We start from the raw sequence: 23,989 nt of genomic DNA on the forward strand, positions 1-23,989 counted from the left end.
GATATGTACAACAAATACTTACAGTTGAGACTCCAATATCCCATCCCAAAACATGCGCGGTACGCATTGGCGTAACTAGGATTTTTTCCTGGAGGGGGCCCAGGGGGGGCCTGACTTGAGATGAATTTTAAGCGGGATGGGCGCCTGATATGTGAATATGCAAATTGGTATTGTAGTTTTGAGTAATCAAAATGACTGTTTTAGATTTGTTCATAGTTTCGTAAACTATATGAGTACGAACAATTCCTCCAAGATTTTTTTCCATAGCTTGCTTCAGTGATTGCATCATGGCTTCTTCCAGAAATTCAATCAAGAATTCATCTAGGGATTCCACTAGACATTTTTTCGGGGATTTGTCCTGGGATATCTTTAGAGGTTCCTCCAGCAATTGTTCCAGTGCTTTTTTCGAGGTTTCCTTTAGGAATTTCTCCAGAGATCCTTTAAGGTATTTCTGCAGGTATTCACAGATTTCTACAGGGATTTCTCCATATATGCTTTCAGAATTCCAATAGAGATTGCTCCAATAATTACATCTGGAATGATTCGAAGTATTTGTGCAGGAATGTATTCCAGAAAATCTTTTAGAAAATTTTACTAAGAGATTATTAAAAAATACTCCAAGAATTGTTTGAAAAAATTGTACAAAATAACCTTTAGGGATCCTAGTATTCCTTCAACAATTACTGCAGACATTGATTTCTTCAATTTTTTTTATCCGGGAATATTCCTACCAAAATTCTTCCAGGTATTCGCTAAGAAAGCTCTCCTGAGATTCCATAGAGTTCCTCATGGAATTGCTTCCGGGATTGCTCATCGGGTTTCTTCAGAAATTTCTTCGAGTTCCTCCAGGGATTCACCGGAAATTTCTTCTGTTATTCTTTCAAAAACGAACTCCGGGATTATTTCAAAAATGCCTGCAAGAACTCTTGTTGGGTTTTCTTCAGAAACTCTCCTAGGAATTAATCCAGGATTTCAGGATTTCCTCAAGAATTTTAGCGGTTTCTTCAGTATTTCCTCTAAGAATTCATCAGAAACTCCTTCTGGAATTTTCTCAGAAATCGAACTTTGTATTTCATCATAAATCTTGAGATTCCTCCAGAAGCTCCTCAAGGGATTCCTTCGGAAATTCCTCCCGGATTTTTTTTTCAAGAACTATTCCAGGTATTCCTCCTGCCAATCCTCTAGGATTTTATTCAGGCATTTCTCCAGGGACTTCTGCAAGAGTCGGACTGTTGCCCATCGGTCGGACATCGTCCTGTCGATGGGCAACAACGAGCCCGAAACCGGTCGACTCAAAAAGGTAATTATGTCTCATTTTCAACGTTTTGTAAGAATAATAAGTGTTGTGTCTGTCTCGCGTCGCGTGTTATAAGTGTCTTCTGCAAGAGTTCTACCAAGAATTTCTACGAGAGTTACCCCAGGTATTTCCTCAGGAATTCCTCCGGGAATTTATTGTAGAATGGATCCAGGAATTCTTCCAGGGTTTCCTCCAAGAATTAATTCAGGAATTTGTTCTCTAGGGTTTCTTCTACACATTCCTCCAGGAATTATTTCATGGATCCCTCCAGAAATTCCACCGATGATTCCTGCAGTAATTCCTCCTGAAAATCCTTCTGGAATTCCTCCTGGAATTCCTCCAGAAATTCCTCTGGAAATTCCTCCTGGCACTCCACCAGAAATTCCTTTCAAAATTCCTCTAAAAATTTCTCCAGGAATTCCTTCAGAAATTTCTCCATGGATTTCTACCAGAATTCCTCTAGAGATTCTTCAAGGAATTCATTTAGGGATTCCTCAAGGTATTCGTTTAGGGATTCCTCCTGGAGTTCTTCCATTAATAGTTCTACGGAATTTCCCCTCTAAGGATGCCTCCAGGAATTCCTCAAGAGGTTACTTAAGAATTACCCCAAGAATCTCTTCAGAAAGTCCTCCAGGAATTGATCCAGGAACTCCCATAGGAATCCATTCATAAATTACTACCGCAATTCCTCCAGGAATCCCTCCTGGAATTCATCCAAAATCGCTCTGGGAATTACTCTACAAATTTCTATTGGAATTTATTTAGAAATTTCTCTTGGAATTTCTTCAGAAATATCTATCTTGAAATTTCTTCTGAAATTCCTCCAGTAATTACTTCCAGAATTTCTCTCATTCCAGGAATAGTTCCTTGGAATTTCCCCGAAAATTCCTTTACAAATTTATCCAGGCATTCGTCCTGGGATTCCGCAAGGAATTTGCCCAGAACTTCCTGCAGGAATTTGTCCAGAACTTTCCAGGCATTCCTCTTGAGGTTCCTCCAGAAATTGCTTCAGGGATTCCTCCAGGGATTTTTCCAAAAAAAATCCCAGGAATCTTCCAAGAATTTCTCTGGAAATTTCTCTAAGGATTCCTCTAGGAATTTTTCAAGAGGTTTCTTTAGAAATTTCTCCTGGGAGTTTCTCCATGGACTCATCCCAAGATTTCTCTAGGAATTCATCTAGAGATTGCTCCGGGAGTTCTGCTAGAGGTCCCTCCCAGAACTCTTCTAAAAACTCCACCAGGAATTCATCTAGGAATTTATCCAGAGATTGCTCCAGGCATTAGTCCAGGAATTTCTTCAGGGATTCTTGAAGGAATTCTCCAGGGTTTCCTCAAAGGATTTCTTAATGATTTTCTCGAGATACTCCTCCAGCAATTGATACAGGAATGTCTCCAGAAATTCATCCAGGGGTTCCTCCAGGCATTCCTTCAGAAGTTCCTCCAGAGATTTCTATAGGGATTTCTCCAGGCATTCCAAGATTCCTTCAGAAATTACTACCGCAATTTCTCCAAGAATTTATCTATAATATCCTCCAGGGATTCATTAAGAAATTTCCTCAAGAATTCCTCCCAGAGTTTATCCAAGAATTATTCCAATAATTTCTCCTGGGATTCCTGCATGAATTCCTGCTGAGATTTCTCTAGGAATTTTTTCAAATATTTTTCAGGAATCCTCCAGGAAATCCTCAAGGGATTCTTTTAAAAAAATCCCAAAAAATTCTTTCAAGAATTATTCCAGGTATTGCCCTGGCATTCTTCCAGGAATTCATCCAGGCATTTCTACCACGAATTTCACCGGAATTACCCCAGGTATTTCTTCAGGAATACCTCCGGGAATTTATTCAGAAATGGATCCAGGAATTCGTACAGCAATTGCTTCAGGAATTCTTCCAGGAATTCCTCCAGAAATCCTTCCAGGGTTTCCTCCAAGAATTAATCCAGGAATTTTTTCTCCTCGGTTTCCCCTACACATTCCTCCAGGAATTATTTCATGGATTCCTCCAGCAATTCCACCGATACTTCCTCCAGTAATTCATCCAGAAATTCCTTCTAAAATTGCTCCTGGAATTTCTCCAGAAATGCCTTTTCAAATTTCTCCTGGAACTCCACCAGAAATTCCTCTCAGAATTCCTCTAGGAATTTCTTCAGAAATTTCTCCATGGATTTCTTCCAGAATTCCTCTACAGATTCTTCCAGGAATTCATTGAAGGATTTTTTAAAGAATTGGTTTAGGGATTCCTCCTGGAATTCTTCCATGAATAGTTTCATGGAATTTCCCCAAGATTTCTCCAGGAATTCCTCCTGGGATTCCGCATGGAAGTTGTCCGGAAGTTCCTCCAGGAATGCCTTCTGAGGTTCCTCCAGAAATTTGTTTCAGGGATTCCTTCAGGGTTCTTTCCAAGAATTCCCCCAGGGATTCTTCCAAGAATTTCTGTAGAAATTTCTCTAAGAATTTTTCCAGGAATTCCTTAAGAGGTTTCTTCTGAAATGCCCAAGGAATTCCTTCAGAAAGTCCTCCTAAAGGAATGCCTTCAGAAATTACTACCGCAATTTCTCCAGGGGCTCCTTAAGAAATTCCCCCAGAAATTCCTCCCGGAGTTTTTCCAGGAATTATTCCAAGAATTCCTCCAAGGGTTCCTGTATGAATTCCTCCTGAGATGCCTCTAGGAATTCTTTCAAGGATTTCTTCGGGAATTCTCTAGGAAATCCTCCAATGATTCCTTCAGAAATTCCCCCAGAAATTTCTCTGTGAATTTATCCAGGAATTATTCCAGGTATTCCTCCAGGATTTCATCGAGGCATTTCTCCAGGGACTCCTCCAGGAATTCCACGAAGATCTACCCCAGATATTTCTTCGGAAATTCCTACAGGAATTTCTTCAGAAATTGATCCAGGAATCCCTCCAGGAATTTCTTCGGAAATTCCTACAGCATTCCTTCAAGAAATTTTGCAGGAAATACTTCAGAGATTACTTCAGATATTCTTTCAGGACATTCTTTAGGAAATTTTATGGGAATTTTTCCAAGGGATTCCTCCGGAAATTCTTGCAGGTTTCCTCCAAGAATAAATCCATGCATTTCAACTCCAGAGATTTCTCTAGAAAGGGCCCATATAGCCGAGGCGGTAAACGCACGGGTATTCAGCATGACCATGCTGAGGGTGACGGGTTCGATTCTCGGTCGGTCCAGGATCTTTTCGTGAAGGAAATTTCCTTTACTTCCTTGGGCATAAAGTATCTTCGTGCCTGTCACACGATATACGTGTTCCAGAAGGTTCGCTCGACCTCGAAATCGTCAGTGCTCACCTGCGGCCTGGCAGCGTGTTGGGGGGAAGCACCAGATTCGACTTCTCTCAAATTGCTAACCGCCTAGCTCAACAGTCGCGCACCGCCAAAACTAGGTTTTCGTACTACCTCTTCCGCCACAGAGAGACACTTTTTCACACGGTTCGGGTTTTATGACTCACGAATTACGCATTTGATTTTAACAAATTTAATTTATTACAAGTTTAATTACAATAAAAAAATGTCTTTACACTTTAATTTTATATTCTAAGCTTCGACAATGTGCGTCCTGTCCGCACGAGAAAATTTTCACTTCTAGTGCAAAATTCAAATTCAGCCCACGCTTGCTGCGATTGCGGTTGGGTCGTTGCTACGGCAACGACGGCAGCCCGCTCACGTGGCAACGACGGTTGGCTCGACGTCGGGCGCCTGCGGTGCCCGAGTAAAAATGTATGTTTAGCAAGTTTTGTTCGCAACAATACGCATGCAAAATGGTCATTGGCAGAGGAAGTACTCATAGAACACTAAGCTGAGATGCAGGCTTTGTCCCAATGAGGACGTTACGCCAAGAAGAGAGAGAGAGAGATTCCTCTAGAAATCCGTCCAGGAGTTATTTCACGGATTCCTCCAGAAATTCCACCAGGAATTACTCCAGGAATACAGTCGAGACTCTTATAAGATCACTGCTCGGGGGGCGCAATAGGAATCCGCTTAATAGGAGACTAAGAGCTTATGGGATTTCGGTTTTTTTTGGGGTGTAGCCTATTATCTCGGGTGTGTTTAGAGATAGCACAATACTTTCTTCGGCAGTTTTAGGGCTTGATAAGATCTACCATTTAGAACTTTGGGTCATATGATTAGTTGGCAACTTGGCCGCTAGAGGGACCATCAACAGTTTGATTCTTAATTGCACTACAGGAACCATATCAGGTTGTCAAGCAAACGTTACGATATGCGAGAGCTCAAGACCTTGATAATTTGGAAGGATAGTGTCTTCGGGAAAGTTGTTGGGTACGCCAATAACTTACTGACGATGAGTTGCGAAGTTCGAAATTCCTCCACTGGGCGGCGCTAGTGAGCAAGTCAATTTTCAAAACCTCATATCTCAGAATCCCGATAACTTAGGAAGTTGGTGTCTTCGGCAAAGTTGATCAGTATGACATAAACTTACATAAAATAAATACTTGTTTCGCAATTCTGTCACTAGGCGGCGCTAGTGAACATGCAAATTTTGGAAATCTCATAGCTCAGAATCCTGATAACTTAGAAAGTTGGTGTCTTCGGCAAAGTGAAATTGCATCCGTCAACCGTGTCCAAGTACATACGTAGTGTGATCGTTGAAGTGCATCGTAAATCCAACTTTGTAAGCAATCAGCAATAACACATGGCGAATGGAGAACTCTGGAGTAAAATGCACCAGTAATGGGAGATACAACTAATACTAAGTCGGGACAATTATAACACTGTGACAACAACTTTTCATTTGTCATAATTTATCGTCTATTTTCCAACTAATATTGTGCATCTCAGTATTTTTACTCAGATCCTAATGACCTTAATCAACCGACGCCTACCAAGATGGAGCTACACCCTTTTGATTTGGACACGGTGGCTAAATATAACAAGTTACTGAGGATCAACAAAATTCATCACTTAAAACATTCTGTTAGTCAGATTTGTTTTTAAAGCTTCGAAACTGATGTTTTTTTCCAAAACATGCGGGATACATCATTAGCCCATATGCCCCTACAAGAATATTCAAACAAATTGCTGTAGGCGAGAGGGTTGCATCCCGGGTTGACTATACTTGGAAGCAAGCAGCCCTATGACATGCTGCTCGATGCAAAACCCGATAGGATGCTGCGCTGGGCCTGGGAAAAACTTTTCCCTCCTTGGCGAGGGATAAACTTCTAATGGAAAAGTGGAATGAAAACTTATTTTTTTTTCCCGACGGGCTTCATTCACATTACTGGTTTTTTTTTTCCTGGAATGAAGATGTTGAACATGATATAATTTGTTTTTGCCTCACTCGTACAAGCTCCACTGCTATGAAGCAATCACTTCCGAAAATGCTATTTTGAGGCCCAAAGGCTCGGAGAAAACATGATGTATATGCAGGATGGGACATTTTTTTTTTAAATCGACTATAAGTGCAATAATGATGGAAAGAGCATGGACAGAAAAGTAGGCTCTGTCTCAGTTGAAATGACATGTTCCAGAGGGCTGGAATTGCTTACATAACCTACATCATGGAACCAACATTTTGTCTGTTGAAGTGACGCTGCTGAATGACATACACACTTTTACTTGGGAAGCTCGGTGGTCTTCGCCTACTACGACGAACACCGAACGAAAAACAAAAAAAGTGGGCGTTTGGGGGTTGGGGGCTCCCAACGCACACCTGCGGTAACATGCCTGCGGCATCCATCCCAATAATGTAACGTACGGTTAATAATTCAGAATATTTTAATCTAAATTTTTTTCCCATCTCCGGGTGCGTTCCAACTTTCTCTGCGCTCTGTCTGTTGTTTGACGAAATGGTACGCTGCTGGATGCGGCTGTCTGTCTACTGTGTGTGGTAGAGGTTCCATTCAGAGAAGGAAGACACACAACAAGACTTTTTTGTTCTCCACCACCACCACCGGCGCTGAACAGCCGACCCAGAAGCGTGACAGAATAAACGGATTTCGGGGAAAGAATGCCAAAGGAATTTCCTTTTCTTCGGCGAATTATTTTCGTAAGCGTAAAAGCATTCGTTTGCGATACGTACAGTTGACGCATCAGGGGTGGCCTTAGTAGCGGTGCAGATGGAAGAATACTCTTTTTGATTGTTTTTCGGTAATAACTTGGATCTCGCCATAAAATTGATTAGTAGGCGAGTATTTTCATCGTGTGAATTGCTTTTGCTATGTCCTTGATGATGACAGTGTTTTTCGTCTTTGGTATGACGTTGTATGTACATATACGCCTACTATGGTATAGAAGCGAACAAATCCAAGCAGCTAGAAGATTGGTTGGCTTGTTTCGGAGAAATTGTTGTTGCCGACTTTGAAAGTCTGATTTCCCGAAAACGCGATTGATGTATTTCACGCGTATCTTCGCGATTTTCGTCAACCGAATTTATTTCAAATATATTCGAGATGATAATCTTTTAATATGTGTAAGAAAATTTAAAAAAAAGCATTTTGAGAAACAATCTACATGGTTTCATCAAAGTTAGTAGAATTAAACACTAGAGTAACTTGAATGAAAATCTGGGCGATTCAAAAAGGGACACAACATTTTAGAGTTCTCCAACTTGACTCAAATATTCATCGTTTCCTAAGTAGTTATTGCAAATTTACTTAAATGTTATGTGTTACCTTTTATATTCTACTGTTGGTTGACTTCTGGATTTCACGGTTTTGCCTGTAAAATAATAAGAAAAAATGCTTAGATTTTTTTTCATATGATGTTTTGGATATTATTACAATTATTTGACATTATCTACCAATTCTAATACATATTTCCATCCGTAAACGCAAACTTTCAATAATGTAAATGGCGATTTTCGCGCCAACCCTTCTATGGGGCTGGCAGCACCCTCTCAGAATCGAACGAAACTTTGTGGGCTTAAACAATAGGTCTTTCTAAGCAACTTTGCATATTTTGTTTTTCGAAATTTTTCAAGAGTAACATTTGAAGAGGGCCTAATTTTTTTCCATAGATTTTTTTCAAATCGATGTAACTCAAAAATGACAAGACCTACAAAAAAGTGTTGTATGGCAGACTATCGTGAAATTCCATGAAGTTTTTTAGAAAAGTAACTAAAAAATACAAAATTAATTCCTACACTGAAAAAAAAGGTTTTAAAAATTTAAATCGATATTACAAAAAAACGGATGTTTTGAAATCGATGATTTTTTTTTCTGGAGAAAGGTATTTCAATTACCTACATTTTCTCCAAACAATGTTGCTGTGACATATTTAAGGGAAAAAAGTTTTTCTAACAAAAACTTTTTCCATGTCTTCCAGTTCAGTAGCCTCTCATCAACCAATGAAACTTTATGGATGTTGAAAAAATTGTTGAAGAAGCAATTTTGCATAATCTAACATTTATCTAGACTACCATTTGAAAAGGGCGTATTAGGGTGGCCCACACTTATATGAAAAACATAAAATTCGAAAAATGACAAGTCTTACCTCCTGTATCGATTGTTTTTGACTCCCAGGAGCTACGTTCAGCATTTGAGCAAAAACGAGTTAGTCTAAGGGGTGATACACAAATTATGTCACGCAAAATACGTCCTTTTTCAACCCCCTCCCCTCCCCTCTATGTCACGCTTTTTATATGGGACCTCACCACTGTTTGTATGGGTCGTCACGTTCTGCAATGAATTCATGGAATTTCACGATAGTCCGCCATACAACACTTTTTTGTAGGTCTTGTCAATTTTGAATTACATCGATTTGAAAAATAATCTATGAAAAAAAATTAGGCCCTCTTCAAATGTTACTGTTAAAAGAATTCGAAAAACAAAATATGCAAAGTTGCTTAGAAAGACCTATTGTTTATGCCCACAAAGTTTCGTTCGGTTCTGAGAGGGTGCTGCCAACCGTTGGTCGAGTTGGCGCGAAATTCGTCGTTTATAAATTTAAGTGAAATAACGATATCGTCAATGAACATTTCTTGCTGGGGGGCAGTGAAATAGACAAATAATCGTATGAATTTATTTTTTTGACATTTTACAACCCTGCCAGTAACAGTTAGATTGATGTTGGGGAGCTTACTTCGGCTTCAATGAGGGAAAAAGGATAGGGCTGACGATACTGGGTTTATTGTTTTCTTCCGGATTTGTCCCAGAAAAACACTCACGATGTCGAAATTGATAAGACTGGACATACTTTAATTTATTGGCGGTAACGAAGTCACAAACGACAATAAAAACAAAAAAATACAAATGGGATTACAGAACAATAGGCAAACTAACTAATTTTACGTTAACAATGGAAGTCAGCTTTACTTGCATTGCAAGTGATAATAGATAACATAAATAGTTGCGTCTAGGTGGAATTTCTAATAAGCTTTAATATAAGGACAGATTTGATAACTACTAGCGAAACAATGGAATAGAAGAAGAATAAGAAGAAAATGAATGAGAACTAGAAGAAAAGAAGAAGAATTAAAATAATGAAAAGAAGAAAAGAAAATGATATGTCACCAGAGCTTAAGGTGTCATAATGTATAACTGAGCTTTCAAAGGAATCATCGTTTTTTTTGCTTTTCAATGATTATTTGCCTCGCGTTTTTGAAATGATAAAAAAATGACAATTCTGCAGCAACGCCACTGAAAAAGTATCATCGCAATCACTGCGAGTGAGCATATAGGATGATACATTTTCATACGAATATTCGCTTTCGTGGCTGATGTTTAACAATTCGAGCATCATATCCAACATGGCTGCCGATGCTGATGACGCCATAAAAAGCCATAAGGTGAAACATTATATAATATACATAAGGCTGCCATAATGACTGATTTGAACCCCTTCTTAAGTTTTCAACAGCATTTATCTAGAAAATCCTTAAACAAATGCAGCTTGGTTCGATGCTTCATTCGAAGGGAAGAGAATTTTCAGACAAAAGAGCTACAAAACAAGCAACAAAGAAGGCGCGACGATTACTCTTTATCCCAACTGGTAGCAGAACATTATCTCGAAAATTTTTGTTGGAGACAAAACAGATGCTGAATGTGTTGCGTACTTGTACTGTATAAAGGCTCGTTAATAAAACAAACAAACAAACTTTCCATCTCATGTATAATTGATTATTACTAACCCAAAATTGAAAATGATCAACGATAGAACTTCTACAGCGTTGCAGTATTTACCGACTCGAAGTTGCTGATCGAAAATCGCAATACAAGGTTTAAAAATCTCTACACTTGTGGTAAACGTTCTGGTTCGTTTATACTATTTAGTTCAAGTTTATACTATTCAGTTCAAGTTGGGACAAACTTTGCAACAAATGCAGGATGCGACATTGTAATTATAGTTGTGCGATGGTTGAATTTTGATTCAGTGTTCGTAAGTCAAATTTACACGCTAAAACTGCTCAGCACTAAAATGTGTAAGACCTACTCATAAGTGCATAATTTCCAGACCACACAAAAATGTGTGACAGTTACACATTCTCAAAAAACAGCTCGTACACTCGTCTAGATGTGAAATGTTGATTTTTGTTTTGTTTTCCAAGGTTACTAGTAATCCTAGCTAGATTGCTGTACAAAAATTTTTGCGAATTTAACAATTTTGTGGACACTGGAGCTGATTTTGTAAATGTGCAAGGGTTACACATTTTTGGTGTAGTCTGGAAATTATGCACTTTAGTGCTGAGCGGCGTTAGCGTGTATGCATTTAAAGTTTGTATGCAAAATTGAAATAGGATTTTTGATGCTTCACTTTAACCCTAGTCGTGCATAAGGGTCATTATGATCTTGATAGGCACGCTGAGCGTGCACTATGGCAGCGTGGTACGCGTCAGCTAAGGCAGAGTCTCTGAAGAAGTACTTCCCGGGATTTCTCCAACGGGTTTTCCCAATATGCTTCCTTGTATTCCTTACACAGCTTATTCAGGATTAACATGGGTTTCTACAGCTTAGCGGGATTTGAGTGAGATTTATGTGAAAGCTTCTCTATTCTTCCAGAGAATTTTCCGCAATTTCTCTGGAAATTCCTCTCGAAATTTTTCGTAGAGGTTGCCTGCTTTTCTTCTGGAATTTCTCTTATTTTTTGCCACGGAACTTCCAGTTTCTCCTCGAGATTTCTCCCATAGATATTGCCGAAGTTTCTATCAAGATTCTGGATTCCTTCCAATGTTTCTCCGGGATGTTCTTCAAAGGTATGTAGGATATTGTAGGAGATGTTCCATGAAAACCTGGAAAACCACTGCAAAAACTTCGGGAGCAACTATTGGAGAAATCCTAAAAGGAATGTCCGAAAATACCGGGATAATGTGAGGTAAGAATTTCAGGAAAAGCACTGGGAGTAATCCCGGGAAAATCTCCAAGCAAATTTCAGGTGGTTCAGTGCAAGAAATTTTGGAATCCACTAGCTTTTGAAAAATTTCAAAAAGAATTCCTGATGGAATTTCTTGGAAATAAGGAAAGGAGGTGGGGAAAGTCTGAAGTTGCAGATCTTAGCAATACGTGATTTGTGTACCTTGCCTTATTTAGGAAAATTTTTCGAAGCTTTTGACATTTCGTGGCTTTGTTGTTCACGATTCGGGCTTACAAACATTTCGCCAGCTTTTTGAATTCTCCAAAAATTTGTTCCTTGACTTCTCCAGGAGTTTCTTCTTGTATTCCCAGGGAGTTCATGATGAGAATCTTTCGGGGATTTATTAAGGATTTCATCAGAAGTTCCCTCTGGGGTTCATCCAAGAGTTTCTTCTAAGATTCCTAAAGAGGTTCAGTCTAGGATTCCTTCAGGAGCTCTCCCCAGCATTCATCCAGATGGTATTCTCGGGATTCATTCAGCGATTCTTTTCCGGATTTTTCTAAAAATTATTTTTGATATTGCTCCAGTTTGAGTTATATGGGGGTTTCGGTCGATGGGTTTTGGCCTTTCTCAAGGCAGTAAACAATCGTTCTAGAACTTAAGACAAAGAAAGCCACTCGAATCATCGATATTTCTTCCCCAGCTAACACAAAGTTTTATAAGATGTTAAATAGAATGCTAGAGTGGAGGCCATATCCTTACATACTTCCATTAAACCGTGTGTAAAGTGTGCGTATATCGCCTTCACTTTTGCATCATATTCAACATCATATGCGATCTTCTGTTGACTGGGTCAGGACTACTCCCTGTAGGATAACTCCAGCAAATTTTCCTGAGATTCTTTCGGGAATTTCCTTCCAGGATCCCTCAAAGATTTCCTTCTTTGATTCCTCAGAGAGCTTTATCTCAGATTCTTTTTGGGATTCCTTTAGAAGATCCCTCTTGGATCGTTCCAGAAGTTTCTTCTGAGATTTCTACAAGGTTCTATCTCGGATTCCTTCTAGAACTTCAAGAGAATTCCATCCGAGATTCTCCTAATAGCTGTTTTGGAATGTCTTCAGAAGTTTTTTTTTCAACTTTCAGAAGGAACTTGTTGTGGTATTTCTTCAAAGAAATCATATTGGAACTACGTGATGAATTCCATAAACATAAATTGGTGGATGGATTCCTCAAAATACTCCTGGTGGAATTCCCTTATTACACCTGCAGGATTTGCAGAAGTTCCAAGAGGAATCCTGGAATAAGTTCCCAGAGTAATCCACGAAGGAGTTCCGTAATCTCGGAAGAGGGTCTTGGACGAATCCCGGAAGGAATTCTTGAAGCAATTTCAGAAGTATTTCTTGAAATAATCCCGGAAGCAGTTCCTAGAGAAATCCCAAAGAAGTTTTTAGAGGAGTACTGAAAGAAGTTCGGCTTAGGAATCCTGGAAGAATCTAGAAAACCAGGAATCGCTGACGGAATATTTGAACGATGTTTCTGGCAGGATTCCAGATGAAATCTCCTGGAGAAATCCCGGAAGAAACCCCGGGTGAAGTTACTGAAATTTCCTGAAATATTTTCCAGAAATATTTTCCAAAAATACCTTTTGGAAGTTGAAAAAATAACTTCTGAAGACATTTCAAGAGAAACTATTAACTCCTTGAAAAATTCCGGAAGAGACCCATTGAAGTCTCAGAAGAAATCTCTGAAGAAATCCTGGATTCTGGGATCCCGAGGTAACTTCTAAAAAAAGAAGACACGCATGGATATCTGTTTTATAATGATTAATGTGCATTATTTGCATTAAACTATAACGAAATTCTCAAAAACTATGGGTTTGTAACATGCACGGCAGATAGGTCTTTTCACAAATCTCAAAATAGGTAATGCCTTACCAGTTAGGACGTTTCTTGATTCTTCTTTAGTTAGGCCCTAGCAGTTAGATCCTTTTATTGTTGGCATTTAGGCATTTTTATTTTTCCCATAATTTTATTTAGTTTTAATTATTTTGTGTTTATTTTATCAATAATTCAAGGAAATTTGAAGATCTATTCAAAATTAATAGAAAATGTGAAAAATAACCTAAATGTATGAACGAGCCTATCTGATTGAAAAGGAAATTTTCAGTTGAGCCTTTTTGAAGGCAGCATTTAGGTCGAAAAAATATTCGATTTCAGATAGGCCCTTCCAAAATTAAACTTCAAATACAGGTAAAAGTGCTTTTGAAGCATTGATTAAGGTATACTATGGTAGGATAGGTCAGGCCCGTGCACAGAAAAGGCGACAAGGGAGGGGCTTTCCTAATTTTGGAAAAAGGCGGAGGGGCACCTAGTGTATGGAACATCGTCAATGGGAGGGGTTTAATCTCCAAATTTCTCCCTTGGGCACAGGCTAGGGATAGATATTATTGATAGGAATAGTGAAAAATATGAAAAAAAAATCTGGCGTTCGATTTGAATAGGTCGTATCAGTTTAGGAATCACAGCAAACATATGACTTATACAAATCGAATGCAAGGAATATGGCTTGTCAACATTTTGCAGATAGGCCCTTTTTTTAAATGTTACGCTACAGATGGCTTAAGAAATGCAATATAACATGAATTCTGAAACCCAGTCGATGCAAAAATGAACCGAAACAGCGTCGTTGCGTCGATTAAAGTGGAAAAGAGGGTTTGTTTTCTCTTACTCACTCTTCTTAGCAAAAACGAAAAAAATATGAATGGAAAAGGGAAGCAACGGCAACGTCAATACAATAGGGGCAAGAATAACGAATGGAGCGATGCGCTTGGATGTTGTTGGAATGTTTCCGTCGTTGGCATCACTAGCTACCAGGGTCGTGCAATTTCGAAAGGAAAACGTGACGTACGACGACTGTAGCAAATCGTTTCCCATGCGAACGGACTGCTGTGATGCTTCATCTCTCACCCAGCAACACACTCGTTCGTTGCTGCTTCAGAAACAAGTGTGTATGAAACATGGGATGATACACTTGGATTTTCGTTTCATTTATGAGTCATTGAAATACTTCAACATGCTAAAAACACTATTTAAACCACATTTTTAAATAGTGGTGCACGCCAATAGAATGATAATTATGTTTTATGAAAGAGGATAACAAATTCGACCACTTAAATCCAATTAACCGGCGCCCGTAACCATTGAGAGACTAGCGCGCACCAGTGAGACACTAATGCTCTGACGGGTGAAGCACAAGCAATGCGACCGGGTGGGAGACTACCGAGTGCTACGATGAGTGGAAAAGTTTTTTTAACGACCGAGTCATTAGAAAAATGTATGAAACACTTGAAGTGACTCATTCAAATGTTGCATGAAAGTGTATCATTGAAACGAAATTGTACGCCCCTGCTAGCTACTATGCTGAAGGGAGCTCGTGTTCAGCACAATGTTTTCATTTCAACGTTTATCCGATTACAAATTCAAACTACGATTTCGTGGCAGTTCTTTCAAAATTATTGATGAATTTCGTTAACTTACTTCGCTAGCCGGGGCCCGTGGCGTAGTGGCTACACGTTTGCTTCGTATGCAGATGGTCATGGGTTCGAACCCAGCCCCGGCACTTTCGTCAGTTGCTCTTTCCCCCTGAGAGCAGCTGACACTGACCCTTTTCTGAGACCATGACTCAAATTAACCCGGGAATTTGGACATCGGCGAACGGCAACCCATAATGGACCCCCAATCGGACTGGAAACAGGAACAACCAACAGCCACACATCAACATCCTCGTGCTCATCATTCTACCATGATAGGGTAGAAAGTGAAAGCAGCGCAACGGCAACCAGTTCGATGTAGTACAATTGGAAATAGAATACATTTAGGCGCTGTACAATGTGTATGTACAACTTCCAATTGGAATCGCTCACGCAGTGCTCTAGTGGACAATAGAGCTGTAAATTAGGTTAAGTGATTGATTGAAGAATAAAAAACCTACTTCGTTGAGTGAATGTGGGTTTGGGAAGGGTTTTTAAAGGTAGCAGAGGAGATTTGATCAGTATGGTAAGAACTGGGGAAGACCGGAGGTTTAGAAAGTCCAGGAAGGTTGGCATGAGAGTTCGAAACTCTGGTTTGAAAAAAAAAAAATAAAAAATAAACAATAAACAATAATTATTTTTAAGAAAAGTTTTTCGGAGAGTAAACGAGCTTGTTGGTCTAATTTTTTTTATGTCTTTATCAACAAGATTTTTAACCTGAGGCTAGTTCATCTCGGGACCCATGCTTTACGTCCTTTTCGAAGTTCGAACATTTTGTGAATATGTCGGGAGTGGGTTTCGATCCCAGGTCCTCAGCATGATATAACGCCTACAAGTAATGAAACCAACCGAACTGTAAATCAAACGAACAGTAACCAATCATTTGGCGCAGAGCATAGACGCACGATTGTGTTAAGTGTCTGCCAAACATTATCACAATAAACCAGTGCTGGGAATGGTAACAGTAGTTTGCTTGAATTTGATGAATGTATCGCTGGCTCTTTATATGCGGGAGTAATTTTTTTGAATCAATATAGTAGGCGATCTAAAAATATGCTACAGTAGCAGATTCAACGCGGGAGCACCAAATGAGTTTCATTGAAATTCATTTGTCGTACTAGCGTTCTTCATTAGGACCATCGTCTATACCCGAAGCACAGTTGTATTCTCCAATGACACGCTCACGAAAGCCCGTATGTGCCTTGCAGCATCGTTACACCCATGGTTACACCTCGTAGGCGTCATCCGTGATTCAGCAGGAGGAAACCTCGGAGCAGATTATCTCGTTCCATTATTGAAGTGATCGTTGTACGCCGCCGCACCGCACCACACCGATGTAAAAGTGTGAAACGACGCGAATCGTCTTCCGGTTCCCTAAGCTCTCAAGAATAAAATATAGTATATGCATGATGGTGCACTGGTGGAGTCAGTTTTTGGTTATAATGTAAGACGCTGTTCCAAAAAACATTGGCATTTCGGCCGCTGAAGGCCAGGCAGCGTAAAAACCCCTCGCCAATCAACGTGCCGTTCCTCAAAAATGTTAGGTACCACCATTAACAAAAATCTGCACCTTAAGTAGATGTCCTCTTGTTTTAATACAATCTTTATAAAATAGTTAGCGTTGGTCTTAATTGCTTGAGAAGTTGCCATGCCCGACGATTTCGGCACATACATACATACTACACTCAAATACCGTTTCTCAAGAGGTCCGCCCCGTATGTCCATCCGATTCTGCCAGCAATAATCCTCACCATTAATGTATCGATTCTCAAATATTCTCATCCCCGAGAGCCCTATCGATTCATCAAGCGAAGGTCTACCCAACTTTGTTATCAAATCATCCTAAAGCCTTGTCTCCAAGCTTGAACCGTCTAGAGAATCCCGTTAGAACAGCGACATAGCGATCTACTGTAGCAAACTACCGTAGCAACATAGGGTTTCTAATGAAATTCAACAAACTAGGCTACCGTAGCGGACGGTTTTACATTCATAACCATGGGTAGCTGTGATTTGAATAGTTTTGACTCCGCCGAATGAACTTCGCGATTTTTCCCAGCACTGCAATAAACACTAGAAACCCTTGACCCATGGAATTTCACTGAAACTTCGTCAAACCGGTTAAAAAAACTTCTATCATCCCAAGTAACATTTTAAGTTTTGTTCGGCTCTATAAGAGATCTTCATGACGAACTTTATAAAACTTGCAATAAAACTGGTTTATACATCAACACCTCTTGGTAACCTCTTCAAGAGCATCTTCCGGCTAAGTGGACCACTCTCGGAGAGGTTATGCAAATCACATTAAGAGTAGCAATAAAACTTTTTTAAAACCTAGTTGAAATTTTTTCCATTCTCGAAAAGAGATTATGATGATTGTTGTTGTTGTTTTTTTTTTTCAACAAAAACTATGACCGCTCAAGATGGAGAGAAGCTTCTTAAATCATTCGTAAGTAGAAAGCGATCATTTCAAAGTAATATTTTAGTAGTTATTGTGTTGGTAGGCTTATGCGCATTCAATTTTACCGTGAATATTAAGGTTGCAGAAACATAAAACTAATGTGCTTCGAAAATAACGTAACAAAAATTAACTTTTGGTCTGTCTCAAGAGCAAACTTATGTGTCTCCGAAGGATTTTGGGCCGCTGAATCCGAATCCGGTCTCAGATTTTCTCTAACACGTCTCAATTTTGAACTATACCTCAATTTATAGGGCACAATATGCGATTTTCGGCTTCTTTGACTGCAAGCCTTTAAGCAAGGCAACATTTTTTAAGCAATCAAAAGGCTAATTGGTCAATTAACATCTAAGTTAACGACTCATGCAAAATATTTCTTTTTACCAAATCGAATTTGATAGTTTTAAGCGATTTTTGTTAGGCATGATGTTTCCCATACAAGTCACCCTCCAAAAGTTGCATGCAAGTTTACTTACGAACATAAAATGCTTAAATCTATCAAATTTGATTAGGTAAAATGAAATATTTTGCATGAGTCCTTAATGAGATGTTAATTGACCAATTAACCTTTTGATTGATTAAAAAAATATTTCCTTGCTTAATGGCTTGCAGTCAAAAAAGCCCAAAATCGCATATGTTGCCCCATACATTGAGGTTTAGCTCAAAATTGTGACGTGTTAGAGCAAATCTGATCACGGATTCGGATTCAGCGGCCCAAAATCCTTCGGAGACACATAAGTTTGCTCTTGAGACAAAAAAATGTTGCGCTGTGTTTTCATTCACATAAGTAATAGATGGTTCTTTTGCGTTACAGTTCTTAGCTCTGTGATGATAATTCGGCACCAACATTTCAAAAGGGCGTAACTGCATTTGGAAGTAATACCTTCTTTCAAAGCTGTAGGTCGTACTGCCTCCCTTACACTCAAACCACCGTGGTTGTCGGAAAGAGGAGAGTTTTTCCCATCTGGTACTTGTTGTGAAAAACATGGAAATCATAACACATGATCCACAGCTTTAAAAGAAGGTGATGATTCCAAAAGCAGTTACGCCCTTTTGAAATGTTCGTATCGAATTATGAAATCTCGTTAGCAGTTATGATCCTTATAAAGACACTTTCTTGCAAAATTTCATCAACTTTGATCAATTGGTTTGCAAACTACTGGTGTTGATAGGGGTGAATCTTAGTGAAAATTTTTCGTGTTTTTCATGTGAAATATTTGCCTATTCATAACTTTTGAATTTCTCTGCCAATTTCCATGAAATTTTCACAGAAGGTAGTTGATTATGTGTATATTATGCCTGTAAAATTTGATGATTATTGGTATAGTACTTTCAAAAGTACAATCGAAACAATAAAGGTTGCTGACTAATTGCTGTCTGAGGGGCTAAAATCACGTTCAGTCCCAATCAGTGGTGCGAAGTGTCAGTATCAACCTACATTTAAAGCTGAAATTGAGAATGGTATCCACTCATTTTTCCATTTACTATCGGAATATCAATTGAATAGCCTCTGATCATTCAATTGACATCAGCTCCAGCCTCAGTCAAGGCACATATCATTCAATTGAGCCCCAGCTAGGAAGCATAAATGTGTGGTGTTGTAGGTTCAAAGCTTTTACCATCGTTGATGACGTCAAACCCGACATCAACCTATCATTCACCTATTTTTATTTTGGCCACCAAACCCAACTTAAACCCAATAGTTGATCGATGTTGGTCCAACAGTGGCCCAACATTCGATAAAAATTGACCCAACTTTGACCCGACATTCGACATTTTTTCAGTCTGGCGGAATTTTGCGGGGTTTTTCGTGTTTCGAGTTAAGCTACTCATTCGAGTGACAGTTTATTCAATTGACAAGGATTCGCTTCTCATTTGATAGGTGCTCTGATTGAATGAAATCGTTTTGAACATAACTAGAAGGAAAAATGACTGAACAGATTGGTTGGTTAGTGTTCAAATGAATGAATTGAATTTTTGCAACACTGGTCCCAATACATGTTTCGACTATAAAATTGTTAATAGCGCATCGATTTTTTTTTGAAATTTTGCATATGCAACAAATGCAGATTGAGAAATTTGTGTTCAAAATTTCAACTATTTCTTTTGCCAAATACAAAAGTTATAGCGCTGACTAGCAAAACTAGGGGCTGTACAAAATTCAATGGCGCACATTCTACTCTTTCATTGCTACAACAAAAAGTACTGCACCGACTCAACTGAAATTTTGTAGGTGAAATGAACACATCTGAAGATTTTATTTGGCCAAATTTGAGCAATTTTAAAGTATCTATTGCAGAGTTTCAGCTGTATTTCTGTGTCCCGATTATTGCGGATACAGGCTTTTAATCAATTAGTTAATTTAATAAAACTGTCTCGAATCACAAGAAAACTCAGCTGAGAGAGTTCATTTATGTGGGCATGTAATGGAAATAGCGGCACACTATCAATTCATTGTTTAGTTGAGCAAAATTTATTTTTTTCAGTTCACGTCAGCTAATTCTTCAATATGGCGACGACCATAATCAGCGAAAATAAAACGAAAACAAGTTTACTATTATGATGACCGCAATAAACCTAGCAGTGTCGTAGTTTCTGCTTTTCCACCAACAGATGTCGTTACTAATCGAACGGATCGCCATCTGTTGAGAGTTTTAACAGTTTTTTTGCGGTAATAATGATTGCCAGAAGGTTTACATATCGGAAAGTTTTGTTTACTCTTAAAATCTGTCTTTATGGATATCTTCAAGTATACTATAAAACAATTTATTAATGGTTTTCATAAAAGCAGTCATAAAACTGTGAGTTTTAATTATTGCTGTAATAAAACATTAATAAAAATCAAACAAAACCAATCAGCGATGGAATTGTTACTTGGGTTTGTATGCAACTCGTTGCAAAACTCGATTTTTACAGCACTCGTCGTATTTATCCAACTTGGCAAGCCTCGTTGGATAAATGTACGACACGTGCTGTAAAAATCATCATTTTGCAACTTGTTACATAAATAACTATTTTAAAACGCAGTTGAAAATTTTTCCATTCTCGAAAAGAGGTTATGATGATTGTTGTTGTTTTTTTTTCAACAAAAACCATGACAGCTCAAGATGCAGAGAAGCTTCTTAAATAATTCGTAAGTAGAAAGCGATCATTTCAAAGTAATATTTAAGTAGTTATTATGTTGGTAGGCTTATGCGCATTCAATTTTACCGTGAATATTAAGGTTGCAGAAACATAAAACTAAAGCGCTCCGAAAATAACGTAACAACTATTAACTTTTGGTTTGTCTCAAGAGCAAACTTATGTGTCTCCGAAGGATTTCGATTGTTGCGGATACAGGCTTTATACTATACTAAATATTCTATTCTTTTCTATACTATATTCTATAACATCACAAGTTTGTGGTTAATTCAGATGATGCGTCGGGTTAGGTTCGATTCCCGGTCGATCCAGAAACTTTTGATCAGGAGAATTACCTTGACTTTCTTGGGCATGTATCGTGTGGCAGACACAAAGATGGTCAATGGCAGAGGAAGCTTTCAGTTAACAACTGCGAAAGCAGTTTTCATTCCAGTGGGGACGTAATACCAAGAAGAAGCAAAATAGCCAGCTAACAGTTGGTCATTTTTTTTTAAATTGAAGCTTTGCCTGATCCGATAATTTTATGTATCCTCTTTACCTGTTTAAATGCTTCCACAGTTGTTGTAAGAGGTGATGCTAGTTTTTCCACCAACATATTCCAAGTTTTTCACCTCCCGCACTTCGCATCTACTGACTATATCACCAGACAAAAAACATAATAAATCAATTAATTCAAAGACAGGACATAATGAACCACATGCATACACAAACCGAAATCCGCCCATCCGTTTGATAAAAAAGCTAATTTTCGTCCTGCGCTTCAAGCAATTCAAATGCCTCAACTTGAAACGAGTCAACAACCGATGTTCCTGAGCTCAGAAAAAAAAAATGACAGCAATCAACGAAGCAATTTGGGGCGAAATTGACTTCCAAATCATCTAGTGAGCTGTGTGTGTTTGTGGAAACAGGATACTGACGACTGCGGTGCCAGGAGGCCAGGAGGGACAAAAAAGTGGAAAATACTACTGGTCGTGTACTTCAATTCCACAGCGCATAACAACACTGCATGTAGTACTTTATTTTGCCGATTGCCGGTGTTTGTTTGTTTGTGTGTGTGTGTGTAGGTGGGTAATAAGAGCCGAGCACCAGTTGCCATTACGGTTAATGACTTTGGAGAGAAGTGAGGTTTTTTTTGCCCCGGTCTGATATCATGCTTTTCCGGCGAGGAATGCAAATGAATGGGACAAGTATTATTGATATACGAGAGTGGTTTTAACATTTCGATTGCGGAAATTGAAATTATTTTGAATACTTTTTTATTTCTATATCGGTTTACTCACTTTTTTCAGTGTTTATCATTTAGGGATTTTGATGAGAGAGTTTTTCACCCTCGCGCCGCATGTAATGTATAAAAAAGTTTCGCAAATGTTTTGGTGAGCTCTTTCCACGCTATTATTTCATGTTGTGGTATTTATTATTGCTTAAAAAAAAAACATCTTCATGTACATAGTAGTGAAAATGTTATTCATATTTTGATTTTGTTACCTCTTCCATTCATCAATAGAATAAATTAAAACTTTGAAAACTGCTTTCTGGCTAGCGTTGGGCAATTCAGAATCGATGTTCGCAACATCGATATTTTTGTTCCGATTAATCGATTTTTTGAATCGATGTTGAAGCCCCACGAAATCGACCGAATCGATTTTTTACATTCGATTTTTCTTTCGATTCAAAAATATTAAATTTCTTTTTTTTCCAAAATGCACTGTGGAATTTTACCATTAAAAAGTTTACATTAAATCGAGGTAAAATGTACATAAAATCAAAGGTCTATAAGGGTCCACTAAGTCGAGGTATACCTGTACATCTCAGGTTTCTTGGGCAATCCCTCCAAGAATTCTAAGTGAATCTTTATATGGATTCCCAGGGCTGAAAATCTCGTAAATAAAGATAATAAAAAAAAAAAAAAATTATATGGATTCTGCAGAAATCCTTCGTGTGGTCGAGAAAGTCTTTTTCAGAATTCTAGCGCATCCTTCTCAGTGTTCTAGGTTAGTTCATCTCTGGATTCCGTACATTTTTTTTTGAGAATCCTTCTCAGGATTCTAGACGAATTTCCCTTAATAATGTGGAAGATCCCCTCTTAGGATCCGTCTCAGGGTTCTGGGGCAATCTCTTTCCGGATTCTAATGGGATGTCTTTCAATACTGCAGGAGAATCCCTCTCAGGATTCTGGAAGAATCCTCCAGGGAGTTCTGGGAATATCCGTCTAAGCATTCTGGGGGAATCCCGAGGAAAAACTTCTTTCAGGATTCAGGGAGAATCCATATCGGGAATCTGAGGAAATCCTTCAGGATTCTGGAAGAATTTCTCTAAAAAATCTGAGAGAATCCATCTCAGAAAACAGGAGTAATCTCTCCCAGGATTCAAGGGAAATCCTTAATAGAATTCAGGGAGAATACCTATTGAAAGAGTCTTTCTTTTTTTCTGGGATAAGGTCTCTCAGGATGCTGGTGTGATAATTTTCAGCATTTTGAAGGAATCTCACAGAATTTTTGAGGAATTCTCAGAGTTATGGAAGAGTGTGGAGGAATTTTTCTCTGCAGTATTATATGGAAATACCTATCAGAATTCTAGGGAATCGCTGGATTCTAAGGGCATTCATTTCAGAATTTTGGGGTATTCCCTACCAAGGTTCCCTACCAAGGGTTAAATCCCTCTCAGGAATCTAAGAAATTTCTAGATGATCTGGGTTGATTCCTCTAAGGATTCTGGAAGACCCTCAGTTAGGATCTCACTCAGAATTCTGAGGAAATCTTTCTCAGCATTCTCAGGAACTCCTCTCAGACTTCTTGAGGAATCATACTCAGCATTAGGTTGTCCCAAAATTGCACATGGTCAAAATGCTTGGGGGCTCACCCTACAAATGATAGCTAAGGGTGTTAGAAACAAACTTTTTTATGACGGCAACTTTCAAAAATGACGTTTAGAGGTCGCCCGGCGAGATTTTTGGAAAATGGCCATTTTTCTTAATAAATTTCATACAATTATTTTTTACCGTACAAAAATTGGCAATAACCACTATTTTAATATATTTTACAGCTTGATATGGATCCAAACTTCTTGGGAAAAATAATTAACGACATGTTTTGCAGGTAACTTTTTGATACTAAATTTTTGAGTTTACCAAAATTTGTCATTTTTTGATATATTTTTCATTTTACCCATCATAAAAAGTATCTGTACCTAATGCTAATTTAAAACAATTTAAAAGATACAACAAATTTAAAAGATAGGAAATTTTATTAGGAAAAACTTTGCCGAAGACAGCATGGCGTTTTTTCTATCCGTTTTAGAGTTATTCACA

General features: G+C 38.5%; 1 protein-coding gene across 2 annotated transcripts in view; it reads right to left on the reverse strand.

Annotated features, from left to right (window-relative positions):
• LOC109414166 (putative tyramine receptor 2) overlaps positions 1-23,989 on the reverse strand; it is a 262,628-nt gene that overhangs the window by 147,269 nt on the left and 91,370 nt on the right. For both annotated transcript variants that reach the window (XM_062860650.1, XM_062860649.1), the window contains exon 2: positions 7,942-7,987. The gene's annotated coding sequence lies outside the window, so the exon portion shown is untranslated. The remainder of the gene's footprint in view (positions 1-7,941; positions 7,988-23,989) is intronic.

This window comes from Aedes albopictus, chromosome 3, assembly GCF_035046485.1.
Source record: "Aedes albopictus strain Foshan chromosome 3, AalbF5, whole genome shotgun sequence".
Lineage (NCBI taxonomy): Eukaryota > Metazoa > Arthropoda > Insecta > Diptera > Culicidae > Aedes > Aedes albopictus.